Source organism: Triturus cristatus, chromosome 7 (genome assembly GCF_964204655.1).
Source record: "Triturus cristatus chromosome 7, aTriCri1.1, whole genome shotgun sequence".
Classification (NCBI taxonomy): Eukaryota; Metazoa; Chordata; class Amphibia; order Caudata; family Salamandridae; genus Triturus; species Triturus cristatus.
Window position 1 is genome coordinate 1,654,639,721 of NC_140590.1, and position 15,523 is coordinate 1,654,655,243.

Sequence of the window (15,523 nt, forward strand, 5' to 3'; positions counted from 1 at the left end):
GAACAATATCTTTGGGATTCCATTTTGTTTGGTTTGAGGAAGGGGAATTTTACCAAGTTTATGAGTTGAACTGAATATATTTAAAGACTTGTGATTTCTCTAATCGAAAGTCTTCACTCAAAGTCAGGAGTGTTTTAATCTAGTTACCCTCCCATATGTCCCCAAGATTTGTTATCCCAATGTGACCCTATCATTTAGAACCAGTTAGCCACTTTTCCATACACAAGCTTGCTGATCTGCGTTAGTCTTTTTTCCTCCAACAAAGGTGTGTCCAGTGTAAAGTTATGGCCTGTCCACTAGAGGGCCCCACACCAGCAGTTGCAGTTCCAATTCTTAGACATATGCAGACACTTTAGCAGTGAAGTTTTCTGGAGCTGTGAGTGAAAGAACATAAGTTAACAACATTTCGAAAGCCCCCCCCATTAGCGCTATTTGCTAAACATGTGTGTGTCTGTTTCAGATTTGACCTCTACTGCCAAAGGGCTGAGAAAAACATCAGATTGTTGACTATTCCAGGCACTTACTGATTATGGACAATCAAATAATCTGAATCTTTCGAGCTCAGTCATTTAAGTGGTCTTAACAATACCTAGCTCACTCTTCATCCCCAGGTCCAGTACTCACTCCTCTGGATCTGAGACTTTGCATCCCATTTTTTAGCTTCACAAATACCCAGTGAGCATTTTTACCGCCCCCCCCCCCCACAAAGTCTGCATATATTCACCTGTGGTACATTCCTGAAAGGCCTTTCAATCCACAGCACCATCTCCCACCACATCAGCATTTTCCTTGTTATAGTGGATATGTGCTCCCTTCACTGCCCCCGAAAGGCTGAGTCCCACAGTGCTGCCACCTATATCCTCCATAATGACATGCATGTGCATGGCCTCCCCCACGCCCCCCCCCCCGTAGCACCACTCTCAGGAGGTGCTGATCAGAAATACTTCCAGACAAGTATTCTGGGTGCATGGCCTGACCAGTCATTTGTCATGTCTAACCTAGAGTATACATTCTGTCTGCAGGAATACAAGAGTTCCATAGAGAATGGGTAGCTAGCTACCTGACATACAGCTACCAAGCAATATTCCTTGGTCCATTTGGCAAACTTCTCAGCCACTTAACATTCACTGTTCCTTGGAGAGGCGGATGTGACTTATCACATGATACCTGTGTGACGAAGCCGATATTCCCACATTATAGTAACTGAATATGTAAAAAGGGGAATCATGTGGATGGATACCCCATCCAGGATCTCTATTGTTGAGGTGTTTGGAGCACCGATACACATCACTGTAAGGGGTTTTCCATCTAGACATCCTTTCTGTGCCATCATCATATGTTCCTTCTGTAAAACAAAGGAAACATACAATCTTATCCATATTAAAACTTCCCTTCCATATGAGTGGGGATGTATCAAGAACAGTTGTTGCTTCTATCTTATATGTGATTTAAGGGCCTCTCCCTTTGTCAAGAGTGTCTCCTGAAGCAACGCAAAATGTGTCCCCCGCCTTCTAATAGAGGCATACATTCTGTCGCTTTTTGGGAGTGCCCCCATCCTTCTGATATTCCAGGTGAGAAAAGTATATTCCGGGGTATGAGCCATGTGGTCTTAAGTGTACACTATGAGAAACTGTATCTGTTAGATCCTGCATGTCATCAATGAAACCCTTCATGTGTGTGCCGTGCCAGGCCTCACATGTTAGTTTCAGGGCCCTGATCACCGTTATTAACACCCCCACCAAGGCACACCTAAATGTAACCATGCCCAGTTAAAATTTACAACAACAAGAATATTCTCCTGATTGCAACAGAAACAGCAGATTCCATGGAGTAGGCTAATGTAAACTTCTCCAATCAATGGTGCCCCCCCACCTTTACCATTAGACGAGGTCGACAGGCAGGTGAAGTATTGATCCATACTTACCAGGTCAGAGGAGTTGGCCTAACGGCTAGGGCGTTCGACTTCGAATCTGGGGAGCTGGGTTCGAGTCTTGGCAATGACACTGAACATCTTGTGATTCTGGGCAAATCACTTAGGATGCTGAGTTCTCAAAGTCTGTTGTGGGTGTTTCTGAGTTCCTCATCTCAGCTGCAGGGGGTTTATTTCCTGCATTACTGTAACTTCTGCACTATTCTCGTCTCAGTCTGGCTGACATGCACTCGTACCCCCAGATCACACCATTTCCTTTGACTTCTATGATGGAGTTCCTTATGTTTTGCACTGCAATTGTGTAATCTATAAACACAAAACAGTGGCATTGCCAGTTTTAAAGGACCCATCACCTCTGCCATTTTTAAGGAGCGTGTTGTGATCACAACTATTAGGCACAGGAAACGTTCCAGTGCCAGCGGAGCTGCGGTCACTCTGTGCTCACGCTACGATGAAAAAACATTTGTGAGAGGGCCAGAGGCAACTTTGTTGCTAGACCAGCAAAATTCTATGCTTTGTACTTCGATCTTTTCAAGGTCTCAACCTATTCCAATATTGCTGGATATTATCTGTGCAGCCTCGAATATCCATGCAACATTTTCCTGGTGCAATTGTTTCACCCATTCAGAACTTCTGACACCAGCTGTGGTCAGATCCAAAAATAGAAGCCTCGAACCAAAACCTTTCAAAAATTATATTAGAACAATGGAATGTTTGGAGCTTTCTTTGAAGAAAATTGATTGTCTCAGGGCTAATAATGACCGGTATAAGCCCTCTGCTCCAATATTTCAATTTTTGTATTTTTGTTTATCCTTTTTTATTTAGAACACTCCACCCTTGGTGCGTGGAATGTTCTAACACCCTTAGAGCCCTTCTGCCTTGAGCTGTACCAGTTGTTAAAGGCGCTCTCCCTCATTATAGGCCTTCATTTAGGGGTCAGGGTATTTAATAACTGGTTTAGCCCTCATCAGCGGGCTATAAGGGTATATTATGTAGAAAGCGTAACTACCAACCTGGGAACATCGGAAGCATTAATACACTAACTGAACATTTATTCCTTATGCCTCCCACCTCTCCCTGTATTACCCCTTGCATGACTAATTTGATTGGCTTCACTGCCATTCGGTTTGCTGTCAAATTTGAAACACAGATAACGGTTTTAACTAGGCAGCTTAAGACATTATTGACTTCATTTTTTTTTCCAAAGTCATATTTTCCAACCATGTTTTGAAAAGACGTTTTCAGACTTTCCCAAAAAGTCAAATGACTTCCGGAATCTCAGACATAGAATTTTATAACTTCATCTAACAATAGAGCCTTTTGGTAAATTGTAAACCAGCCTTTTTACTCAGACTCCCCAAACCTTAAAACAGAATGTCATATTTCAGCTGATCAATGGGTGCCTCATTTTTTCAAAGTTTTTGGAAAGGAAAAAAATCTTTTTGTCCAGTCTAATCAAATAGATACACATCAGTCTAATTTTGATAATGCACATATTCTGAGTAAATCCATTGACTGTAAAGATGTTTTTAAAGCTGTTATGAGAAGTCTAACAGGCAAAGCCCTAAGTCTGGATGGTGTCCCAGTTGATGTTTTTAGAAAAAATCCAGATAAATGGGGAGCCACTAAAATCATGGAGTAAATCTACAATTGTCCCAATTTTTTTTAAAAAAGGGATAGAAACTTCCCTACCTGCTATCACCCCATATCCCTCTTAGATTCATCCTCCAAGACATTAGGAAGGGTTATTTTGCAAGAACTGGAAGTCTGGGGAGAAATACATAATTATTTACAGATGTTCAATATGGTTTCCACACAGGTTAAGGTACAAAACAACAATCTTTAAACCGATCCTTAGTAGATGGGAAATATGTCAAGGCCAGGAGAGAATCATTACATATGGCGTTTATGGACCTCTCCTGTGCCTTTGACATGGCAGACAGAGGGAAATTATGGGACTTGATGAGTAGGGCAGGTATGGAGGCACATCTTTAAGATCTCCTTGGATGCTTACACTGGCACACAGCCACAAAAACTCGCTATGGTTCGGACGGCGATATTCCCCACTAATTGGGACAAGTCGGGGTGACACAGGGCTGTATCTTAGTACATTATTTATTTCATTTTATATAAATGCCCTGGACAAATTTTTAGCACAAAAGGGGAAAGATTTACCCAAAGTAGGTAAACATCCAGTCCCAGTGCTCCTCTACACTGATGATGTGGTTTTAATTGCCCACACAACCAATGACGTACAGATTTTAGTGGATTCGATTCCTTTAATGATTTTATGGTGAATTTGAATTTAAAAATAAATGACCAGAAATCGTTTATCATGACTGCTGGCCCGAACAATACCCATTCTATGAAGTCTCATATTGGTCAGCTCCACAATATTGAAGGTTCAAAATGTTCATTATTTAGGGATTGTTTTAATCTAATTTGAAATGGGAAAAATTATTGACTCAGAGGACAGTCAAATTCGCAGGGGAAATCGAAGCAATCTTCAAATTTACTAACAAATTAGACCATAAGCCTATAAAAGAGATTATTTTACTATATAGAAGCAAACGTCCTTCTGCAGGTTATATGGAGCAGATCAAGGTTTTGAACAGTGCCAAGATTTTAGGTTTGTAAATGCACTACAGTGGCACATTTATTTTACCGATTTTAACTTTGGGCGGTTTGGAACCTTATTTATCATGGATATCCATCCCTGTTGATAGGTTTTATCTTACGCATTTTAGACAGAGCTCTGTGCACTTTTTGATAGCCTTTCCATAGAAAGGCTCTTGGTTTACCTCATTGCCCTGTTGTCCCCTTGATAATGTCTCATTACTGCTCATTTTTTGTTCTTTTTTGTAATCTCTGTAAAACTCCAAGAAGACAATTCTTATGTCCCATTCTGAAAATAGATCACTTTTTAGCTTGTATGTTAGGCCTCCAGTACCATTAGCTTTTAGAAATCCTGCATGCCTGCCACACTGTGATCAGTTTCATGAGATGGGCCTTAAAGATTAGACAGAAATATGCAAACTAGGTTCTGCTTGTTGGATATTTCAGATGGATTTCTTTTAGGACAAAAGTTTTAAAATCGCATACCTAGGATGGTTTTAGTGAGACGAAGATATTATTATGTGTCATTCGGGCTTTTTATACACTGGATTGTATTTTATATTTGTATTCTTGTTTTACGTGCATTGTTGCTTATCTTTTAATAGAAAACAGTCGAATAAAAACTTTTTGACTGACTGATTGACTTACTTTCCCAAAAATATCAATTGAAGCTTTACCATAAGAAAATTAGAAGCAGAGGGTGGTGAGGTCCTAAAACTATACATCCACATAGGATGGCTGCCGTCCAGCAAAGTGTAAAAATATTTAATCCAGCCGCTCAATAAGTAATATTTTAACAAAGCCATTCTCTTTTAGTGGCAGATCAATTTAGGTATTACAGACTGTAGTTTTAAGTTAAGGAAACTGATAAGAATCCTACAATTCTTCCCAAACATCCTTCAGTCTCCTTCTGTAGGGCATGTGCTGACATTCCGTGGGCTTTGTTGCAACTGTCATTATGGAGTACATCTGTATCACAAGTGGTAAATCAGGCAGATGTGCACTACCAAAATGAATGATTTTGATTGGCTCCTGGTCGGTCGATATCTACCCAGGAGATTTATAGCTAGTACCTGGGACAAGCCTCATTACGTATCAACCCATAGATCACTACCACTTCTTCCTCTAACAGGTGCCTGTAAAGATAGGAAATAAAGAACTAGAGTGTTCACCTAGCACAGAGAATGTGTTTGCACTAGGAGACATGCTCCTGGGGAAGGGAGCTACAGAATTGTTAACTTTCCAGTGCAGATGTGTGAATATGTGCCTGAAAATGTTTTTCCTGTCTCCTGTTGCAAGTTCCTGAAATAAAGGATTCTCTAAAACATTTCTTTCTAGTCATGTGTTTTTATTTGTTATATGTTAGATGTAGGGTTTAATAAAGTACTATATAATGCAATTGATTATAAGGTATACATAGAACAAGATTATATTTAAAATAAATGCACATACATATATTTAGGTGTGTTTTATCATTTTCTCTCATTAAGCACTAACTGCAAAAAACCTGGAAGCCAGGGCACTTTCAAGCAAACACTGGCCTTAGGCAGCAGATAAAGTGAAAAGAAAAATGAAATGTCCAAGCATCAGTGCATTCTGATGTCATCAGTACCTATAGGAGCACAAATGTATTCATTCTAAAGATAAGATCTGCGTATAAAGAGCATCCTGATCCCTTACAAACCTCATGCATTTAAATGGAAGATTGAAAAGAACAGCTTCTATGTATAACAAACTGTTGATAGTTTAAAATGAGTTACTATTTATGGCATTGAGCTACAGAGAAGATGGATAGATTGAGGAAACACACGTTTGTAGAAATGGGTTTCTAGACTTAGGTAGAGCTCTCTCTCACTAGCTATTTTAGCCCATAAAATGAAATATTTTGACATAAAACAACCCATAAATACCCTCACATGTTTTGAAACAGCTGGTTTAATGTCTGCAATAAAGCCTCAATGCTCATTCACTTCAGTCTGATCCATAGGAAAGGCTCAACATCCAACAGATCCTGTTCTAGAAATATGGAGAAAAGGTGTACCTAGCATTTGTCATGAATATAGGATGTTAGCGCTTCAGTTGTTCTTTAGAAATTTGCAGCAAAATTACAATAGACCAGCTCAGAGTCAACTGACAGACTGCAGCTGCAGTTGGAAATATGTGTTTCACTTAGCATGCCAAATATTTCTTCTTAAATGTATAGGGAAAATGTAAGAATATATTTAAATATGTGTTTTCATTTTTGAATTGTGGAACACTAACCATAATTTTTCTCACAAAATGATATCCCTCTTTTTATTCATACACCACAGTGCCCGCATAGGTTTCCAATGCCTTCACTTCTACTGCTACTAGTCCAGCGACATATTGCATTCCGCATGCACATACAATGCTAGGCTCAAGTTGTTCATTAGAACTCTGACCTGAAGCTGCAGCAGTACACCGGGGGAATCAGCTGATAAGCTTCTCTTGATTTTGTTTTGTTCAGCATGTAAGACTCTCTTCTCACATGGATAAAAAGATTTGTGAATTCTTAGAAAGGGTGTACTCATTCTACCTTCTTGGACAATAACTGTAATTAAAAAATCATGATTGAAAACAGTTTTCTTAAAAAGGTGGTTTCTGAAATCCTAGTGGAGGATCAGCACTTTTCAAAAGTGAAACCACTGTAGGTCTCACCGATATGCTTCATTTGAGACCCTCAGAATTCGGCATTCACTAAAGTGCATTTCAATAGGAAAAACATGCCGGAGCCTTATCACAAAAAATTATTCAACAAGTCTGATTTTTATAACTTTCCTCATAGAAAGTGCCAAGAAAATCACAACATTTATTAAGCAATTTTGTAATTTTCAAAATAAATTTAAGGGTCTGATTTACAATAGAAGTATTATGCATACTAAGCAATGTTATCCTAGGTAGTTATTGACCAGGATGGAGTAGGTCCTTTGCCTATATTTCAGGCCCTCTGACTTCCCCTTGGTCAATATCTGCTTGGGAGTCCATTCATCTTGAAAAACATTGCTTAATTGGGATATTGAAATTAGGGGTGGGCGGAATTTGCATAGTCCCGCTACGCAAATCTCCGCGAAATGGTAAAAAATCTCCGCCAGCACGCAGAAATTCCACGAACACGCACAATTGCTTGTTCGCGATTCTTTTTTCCTGTTCGCGAACGCTGTTTGCATGCTCGGGGGGAAATATCTTGTGAACACGCATTTTGAGAATGCAAACAAGCAAAAAATTCCGCTTGCTGAATGCAGAATTTTGGGCAATTCCACGTTCGCCGCGGAACGCGAAATTACCCAAATTCTGCAAATTCCGCGAACGGAATTTACCTCCCAGGCCTAATTGAAATGTTTAGGGCTTAATTTAAGACAATTATGCAGCAGAGGGCCATTAATGCTGGCATAGATTCTATGTACCAACATTTCAATGCTTGTCTCAGTTTTTCTCTATTAAGAATATTCTACTTGCAGTGGGTGAAATGTTCTAATAGCACTTTAGTCCTTCTGCCTTAGGCTACCCTGGTCATTGAAGGTCCTTTCTGTTGGCACTGGCTCTCCCCTGGGGTTCTGACCTCTAACTCATGGAGAGGGTCTATATCAATCCAGAATAGTTGGACGTAAATTGCCAAACTTCTTTCAGTATACATTTAGAGAGGTTGGTTGAGCTGGGTCAAGAGTAAGTCGTTTTTACTCGGGTTTTATGGGAGATATACAGATCTCATCTTATTATTATTGGGATGTTGTTTGAAATTTTTAGAGCAAGCCCTAAGAATGAGTAAAATAATGTTGAGATCTTGTGGCATTGTTTAGTATTGAGGAGGACATTATTAGAACTGTGGAGTAGGCTCTGATCCCCAGAAATTTAATTTCCTTCCTCTGGTGGTGGGATATTGCACGTCTCATTGCTTGAAAATGATTCAGGCCTCTCTACGAGCACAGCAAGCTTGGAGAAGGAGCCTTTCAAATTTAATTAAGATTTGTGTACTGTGTTCATATTTTCATTAGTCAGACATCAGCCTTGTGGCATCATTAAGAATTGCTTTTAGAAGGGCTGGCCTAATAGCAGGGAGGTCTGTGAGAAGGGCTACTGCATATTAGAACATGGAAATGTGGCGCACTCCATGAAGTGCTCCGTGTTCTATGGGCCAGTAAAGGCCCACAGAGCAACATTCCAATGTTTTTTTAACAAAGGCCTCTGGAGCCCGAGGGGATTTTAATCCCCTCGGGCTCGAGAGGCCTTTGTTTTATTTGTTAGAACATTCTGCCCTCTAGTGGCAGAATGTTCTAATAGCCTTATAGCCCTTCGTAGCTGGGCTATACCAGCTATTAAAGTCCCACTCCCTTGTTAAAGGCCCTTGCCTTTGGCTCGGGCCTTTAACGCTGGAGCGGGCCTTTACTAGCCGGTATAGCCCGCTACAGCGGGCTATAAGGCTATATTATAGCCTTATAACCCACTGCCAAAGGATATTCCGGTTGTTAAAGGGCCTGAAACTGAGGTAAAGACCTGAGCCTCAGACAAGTTCCTGTAACATGGGAAGGGGCCTTTACCAACTGGTATAGCCTGAAGCAGAAGGGCTATAAGGCTATTAGAACATTCCACCGACTGAGGGTAGAATGTTCTATATTAAAAAGGGAGAAACAGAAAGACAAACATTGAAATGTTGGAACGGAAGTCTTATACCAGCCATTATAAGCCCTGAGCCACTCTGTTGTCTTTAATGGGGCTCCCAACATTCTAATGTTCTTATCTAGGTTATGTAACTAATGCTTGTGCTTTCTGTTTATAGAGCTTCAGGGGATATAAAATGCTTTAATAACCTCAGTTGATTAACTTGGATGGGGTCCCAGGTGGTGGAAGCCACCATTATTACAGATGGCTTCCATTGCTTTCCTATTGGAGTGGGGAGGTCCTGCCAGGCAAGATCTGGCTGCTTATGAGCTCCTCCCTTTGTACATAAGTTGCCGAACAAAGCTGGCCAGGGTGTAGGTGTAATAATTGCGGCTCAGACTTGTGACCATCCAGAGACACTCCCAATACATTAGGACAGCTCTCTAGGTACCAGGAGCTACAGTGGCTTTCACACTGGTCCAGTTAGGCACTACATAGCCGCATCAATATTCCCCAACACAGAGTAGCAAGGGAGATATAGGAACTTGATTCCTGCCGGGACCATAGGAATAAGGACTAGCCCTCAAGAACACAGCCTTCCAAGCCTTATACCAAGGGAACAAATGAAAGAAAGGACCCTGTTTGTGGTCTTGGGTTGTCTCCAGGTGAGTGTGGGCAAGGTCTGTATGAAAGCGGAGTATTATGTGGTGTGGGGGTGAGGCCTCACCATGTAAGACTATCATAATACCCCGAAGATGGTCCTTGGATTCACATGAATAATTCTTTAGCTCAATCCTTGTAGTGGGGCAAAGAGCAGTCAGGCTTTAGTAGAGGAGCATGTGTTAAGTATTTCAAAGAACCAACATGGACAATAAGTAAATGATACGACTTGAGAGAAATCTGACACCAATTTATAAAACCAAAGTGTATTTTTATTCTAATTTCGACACCAAAATGAACGGAATAGCATACATATGATTAGAGATATTGATTTGAGAAGCAATATTAAATCAGTGCAAAATAGTACCTCGAAAATATAACATTGCGGTCAATGGCAAATCCACTAGTGACAATTGTTCACTTACAGGTCGAGGTACGTGGAGCCCTTACAGGGTATAGGTCATGCAGAACCGTAGCCCAATTCACAACAGTCTGATCAATTTTACCTAGCCATGAAGTCCGGGTGCAGAGTTGTCTCTGCTGTCCCTGGTGCTGATCGGAAGCCGTGGGGATGCTGATTTTACCGCTTACACAGTGCTGCAAGAAACAGAATGCAAAAACACAACAGATACACAGCTGCTGATGTCGGATGAAGGGTGCACGGTGTTCACTGTAGATGCACCGTTGAGTGTGGAGTTTAGTTGTTGGATTGGTGACCAACAGGCCTTTGCAGCGGTAAGCACACTGAAAAGGTACTGCCACTTCACGGGGTCCCGGGGAGTGTGGTAGAAGGCTGGAACTTTGTGGCAGGTGAGACTACAACTACCACAATGCACTGGACCACCTGGATTTGGGCGACCCCACGGAGGGCCCAATGGCCAGCAATTCTTCAGATCCAGTGAGTATTTTTACCTGCAGTTTGAAGGGGTCTAGTGCCACTAGTCCAGGGCAGTCTGAGGGTTCTTCTGATTTCCACAGGGATCCCTCTCTAAGGGAGTGCTGAGTTTTAGCCAAGGATGAACACGTAGAAAGAGCAAAAAACAAGGAGAAATAAAAGTATTTCTCCTCGTTGCGCCACATTAGCACCTCCTTTTGAAAGGCATTCGTTTTTGGCGCTGCCTCAGATTTACAGATCCTTGTAAATCTGGAGCAGTGTCAAAAAGTCATACGTGTTGCTTGGAATGCCCACAGCAACACACACTGCACACCCTTTTGCCACAGAAAACTGCATTGCAGGGGCCATATTCACAGGGCTGTGTTAAGCCACACAATGTGGGTTAGTGCGGCTTTGTAAATATGGGCTTTCATTGAGCGCCACAAGAGCATCAAAAAAAGCGACGCTTTGGTGGCCCCATGGTCTTGTAAATATCCCCCATTGTGTGCACACCTGTCTCTAGAATCAAAGGTGGAACTATAGTGCGCCGCTATGCATAACATGCTTCGCTCAGGTCCAGTAGTAAAACGTTTGTAGGAAAAAGCTGAGGAAATCCCAATTTCCTGTCTCACTTACCTCCACCTTAATACTAAGAGCAAGAGTAAAGTACCCAGCATTTTTGGTACTTGATTTTCAAAAGTGGAGCTGTTGAAAGGAAGCGAGAGTTAAAACCCTCTTGTGACTTTTAAGGCTCCACAAAATGTCTCAAAAATATTCCACAATAAGAAATGCAACACCCTTTAGTAGTTTTTGACATAAAGCAGATCCTGACATTTGCAATGAAGGCATATTGAAATGGCAGCCCTGTCTGAGAAATTTGCTGCTTGGATTTTAGATTCTCATAACAAATTCATGTTTAGTGCATTTTCGTCTGGTTTAATTTCCTCTAACCATATTTGCATTCTTTGGGCGCTTCAGCTGAATATATTTTAATAAACATGATTTAATTTTCTCTGATTTCCTGTTTTTCAAAGGCAATTTTGGCTCGTTTGCATCATGTTATCTAATTACACCGTGCAATGTTTGTTTGATGTCTCCAGGTTGTATGTTAGATTTTAATACACACCTTCAGGCTTTCTTTATTCTCTCTGCTTTCGTTTTCCCTAAAAAATATTGAGATAGTGTTACATGTCATGCAATGTTGTCATGCTATGTTGAGGAGTGCAGCAATGTTGTACTATGCCATCATACAATGTTATGTACCGTTATGTTATATTATGGTATGGTATGGTATGTTGTCACCTAACACTGAGACGAAATTTACAAGATGAGATTGCAATGTTGCTATGTTACAGGGGGGGCCACAACATTCTTGTGGGAAAAAAACTGCTTTTCAAATAGGTTTTGTCACACAGACTTGATCCTCAATAGCGCTTTTACGACTGAGACAAGAATTGTATAGGTTTGATATTTACAAAGAAAAGGTGTTCACCCCTCACCTCAACCAAAATATTGTCCCCTCCTTAGTAATTCATCTATAATTGTAATACACTTTTTATTAACGTGAGAAATTGAGAAACCCAACCATCCTAGCAAAAACAAACAATTATAGGCCATAAAAAATGAAAAAACACAAGACGCAATGTATTTCAGGCAACCTCATCTATCTAAAACTGAAAGCAAACAACCCACACAACAGAAGCAGAAATGACGAGCATGGTATTCAGTTCCTTGGTGGGGATTTTGTTCCAATAGAATAGAAACAGGGATGCAATCCCAGATATGAGTATCCCATAGAGAAAACTATGGGTTTCTTGTCTTGCATTGAAAGAAGGACGGAATTTCCAACTTGGAAATAGCCTGCTGAAAATAATCAAATCTCACAATAGATAATCAAAATGAATAGCACCAAAGCACAGGCACAGTATCTTAAAACTACACCTGAGAGAAGGTATTTGTTTATATAACAAATCTTCCCAAATTTTCGGAGAGTTGGGATCGGGAATCATTTCCAGATTTCAGAAGATCAAGTTTGCTGGGAATTTAATTTTGTTTATTGCCCTGTGGAAGAGGGTAGGCTACCAAAAGGCACTTAAGCGCTATACCACAACCTCCGCAGACATTTTAGTCTGCCTATTATGTCTATGCGTAGGGATGAACAAGATAGAAGACAGCTGTTGGCCGTGCCTTGTTTCTTCACTGTAGATATTATCGACACATTTTATAATCCTAGCAGGAGTTTCATCACAGACATAATAATCTTCGATTAGTATATGGCACTAATAGGGCGAGGATGGCTGATACCTATGTGCTATCAGCTACAGTCCTTATTTCTTTCTATATATCTGTGTGATTCCCATGCCCGCCTTCCACCATAAACATAAGAGAAGGTCTGTGGGGACTTTTGTTTAAGGGTTGTTGTACCCTGCGGGCTCCTGTTCTTCCTCCTACTCCTTTAGTTCAGGTAAAATGGACACAAGCCTTAGTGGTCAGCCTGCTGGGGTGGGTAGGATTGAGGATTCTGAGACCCAGAGGTGAATGTAAACACAACAGAAATGGACCACTTGCAATCTATAATAGGTTCACTGCAATCCAATAAGAGAGGGAAATGTGATTACTCCTAAACGTTGAGGTGTATAAACAAGGCCTAGAATCTCTGCAGTGTGTGAAAACAATCATGATGTGTACAGACTCAATTGCCCATGTGAGATGAAGGATGTGTGGATGATAACCAGAGGGGGGGGGGGCAGGAAGGAGAGAGGGGGGGTGAGGGAAGGGGGGATGATAGGTTTGACACTAGGATCATTTAGGCAAAAAAGTAAAAGTTTCGGACAGAAATAAAATACACAAATAGGTGTATCAATAAAATAAAATCAAAGACAGAGCTCAAGACTTTTTGAAGTGTGTGTGGCTGCTGCAGCAGCTTGGTGAAACAATACCACAAGGTCAGCATGGTGGTACTTATCTACCGTCAATTTCCATAGAACCCTAAGTGTGGGGGACCCCCTTACTTTGATTGCTGTTACTTTAACTGTCCATTACTGAGGCAAACAAGGTCAACCATGGTAATTACGTCAACATCACTCTATGGCCAAACTGCTAGAACTGGAAATTGCACGGTAAAGTGCATATTTACAAGGAAACTGTTGGAGCGCGGCGTTAAAGCAAGATTGCAAACACCGTACCCCGACAGTTTCCAAACACAGGGATGCGCCGTATTTAGAAGAATGCAGCGCACCCCTGTGTTTCCCCTAGTGCTTGCGCTAAATTTAACTGCCTACACCCAATGCAGGCACCCTTGCACCATAGAGCAAGGGTGCCTGTGTTGCAGGGAATGATTATTCATGTGTAGGAAGGTGTCCCTTCCTGCACATAAACAATCAGTTATGGAGATTTGTAACTTCTATGTGTTGTGTGCTGCTACGCACATAGAAGTTGCAACTCGTCATTTTTTAATGATTGTTTATGTGCAGCAAGGGACACCTTCCAGAACATAAACAAACATTCATGGCGTTTTGCAGGTTCTATGAGTGCTCCAAAATACAGCACACATAGAAACTGGAAAAACGAGGAGAAATTAATCATTTCTCTAGTTCCGCCAGGTTAAGACCAGGTTTTCCCTGATCTTATTTTTGGCGCTGCCCCATATTTATACCACCCCTGTGTTTCAGGGGCAGCGTCAAAAAGCAATGGGTGTTGTGGAGGAACGGCCACCAATTACCCGACTCTTTCACGCTGAATGCTGCATGAAAGGAGGTCTTATTCACAAGGGGGTGTTAAGCCACATTAAGTGGCTTAACGCCGCCTTGTGGATAAGGGAAGTGACATTCTGGTGGCAATAAGCTCTTGTAAATTTGCCTCAAAATCTCCCGAGAGTATCCAATTGTCAAAGAACAAAAACAATCGTAACAAGCTCAGCCATCACAGGTCAAGGTAATAGCCCTTGTTAAAGCAATGGCCCTGATCGAAGTAGAGGTCCGTGGATACAATGGTGATCAAAGTGTTGGCAGACATCCACAATAAATACAAGCGAAACAAGCATTGGCCTAGCCAAAAGGTCTCACCTATGTGAGATCAATTGGCTTTGTCATTTTTTAACCCCTTCGGTGCCACACCCTTTCCCCTCCTGTGCCGGGCGTTTCCTTAGTGGGCGGGTTTCATGACGAGATAGTCTCGTCATGGGCACAGCGCGACCGTGCTCCATGACGAGACTATCTCGTCATGGGCACAGAAGAGGTTAAAACATTGTTTTAGCTATGCTGTACAGCAGGTCAGCCTGCTGTACAACATGTCTTCAAGAAAAAACATTATGGTGCAGTCAACACTGGCCGCATCATAACACTTTAAAAAAATGTAAGCTATGTTGCACAAAACAGCCTGCGTTGCTGTGAAACATGGTTAAAAAACATTGCCAAAGTCAATAGATGTTGCATATATGACACCAATTTGCTCTGCCATTCATTCAACATCGACAGCGGAAGGAGGGCATGCGATCAAACCAGGCTGTACATTGACTTTACATGTTTTAAAGGACTTGGTGTTTGATTTAAAAATTGAAAGTGTTGCTTATGGCTATTGAATGGATTATCCCAAATAAAGTATGATTTGAGTAGAAAAGCATCCTCACTCTGTGCAATATTCGAAATTGTCCTTATTTTTTCAAAAAGTATAGTAGGAAAAAATGGGGTGGTTCGATTTTTTTACTATAACAGGAAAAATATAATATTTGGAGTCAAATTTCGAATATTTGGCTTTTGTTTTTCTTATTGGATTTTACTGCCGAGAAAAAACGTATATATACTTAAAAATTTCAGCGAGGGTGGCGT

The 15,523-nt window shown here is 41.1% G+C and overlaps 1 protein-coding gene across 1 annotated transcript in view; it reads left to right on the forward strand.

Annotated features, from left to right (window-relative positions):
* NTSR1 (neurotensin receptor 1) overlaps nucleotides 1–15,523 on the forward strand; it is an 841,652-nt gene that overhangs the window by 478,734 nt on the left and 347,395 nt on the right. The gene's annotated exons all lie outside the window — the stretch shown is intronic.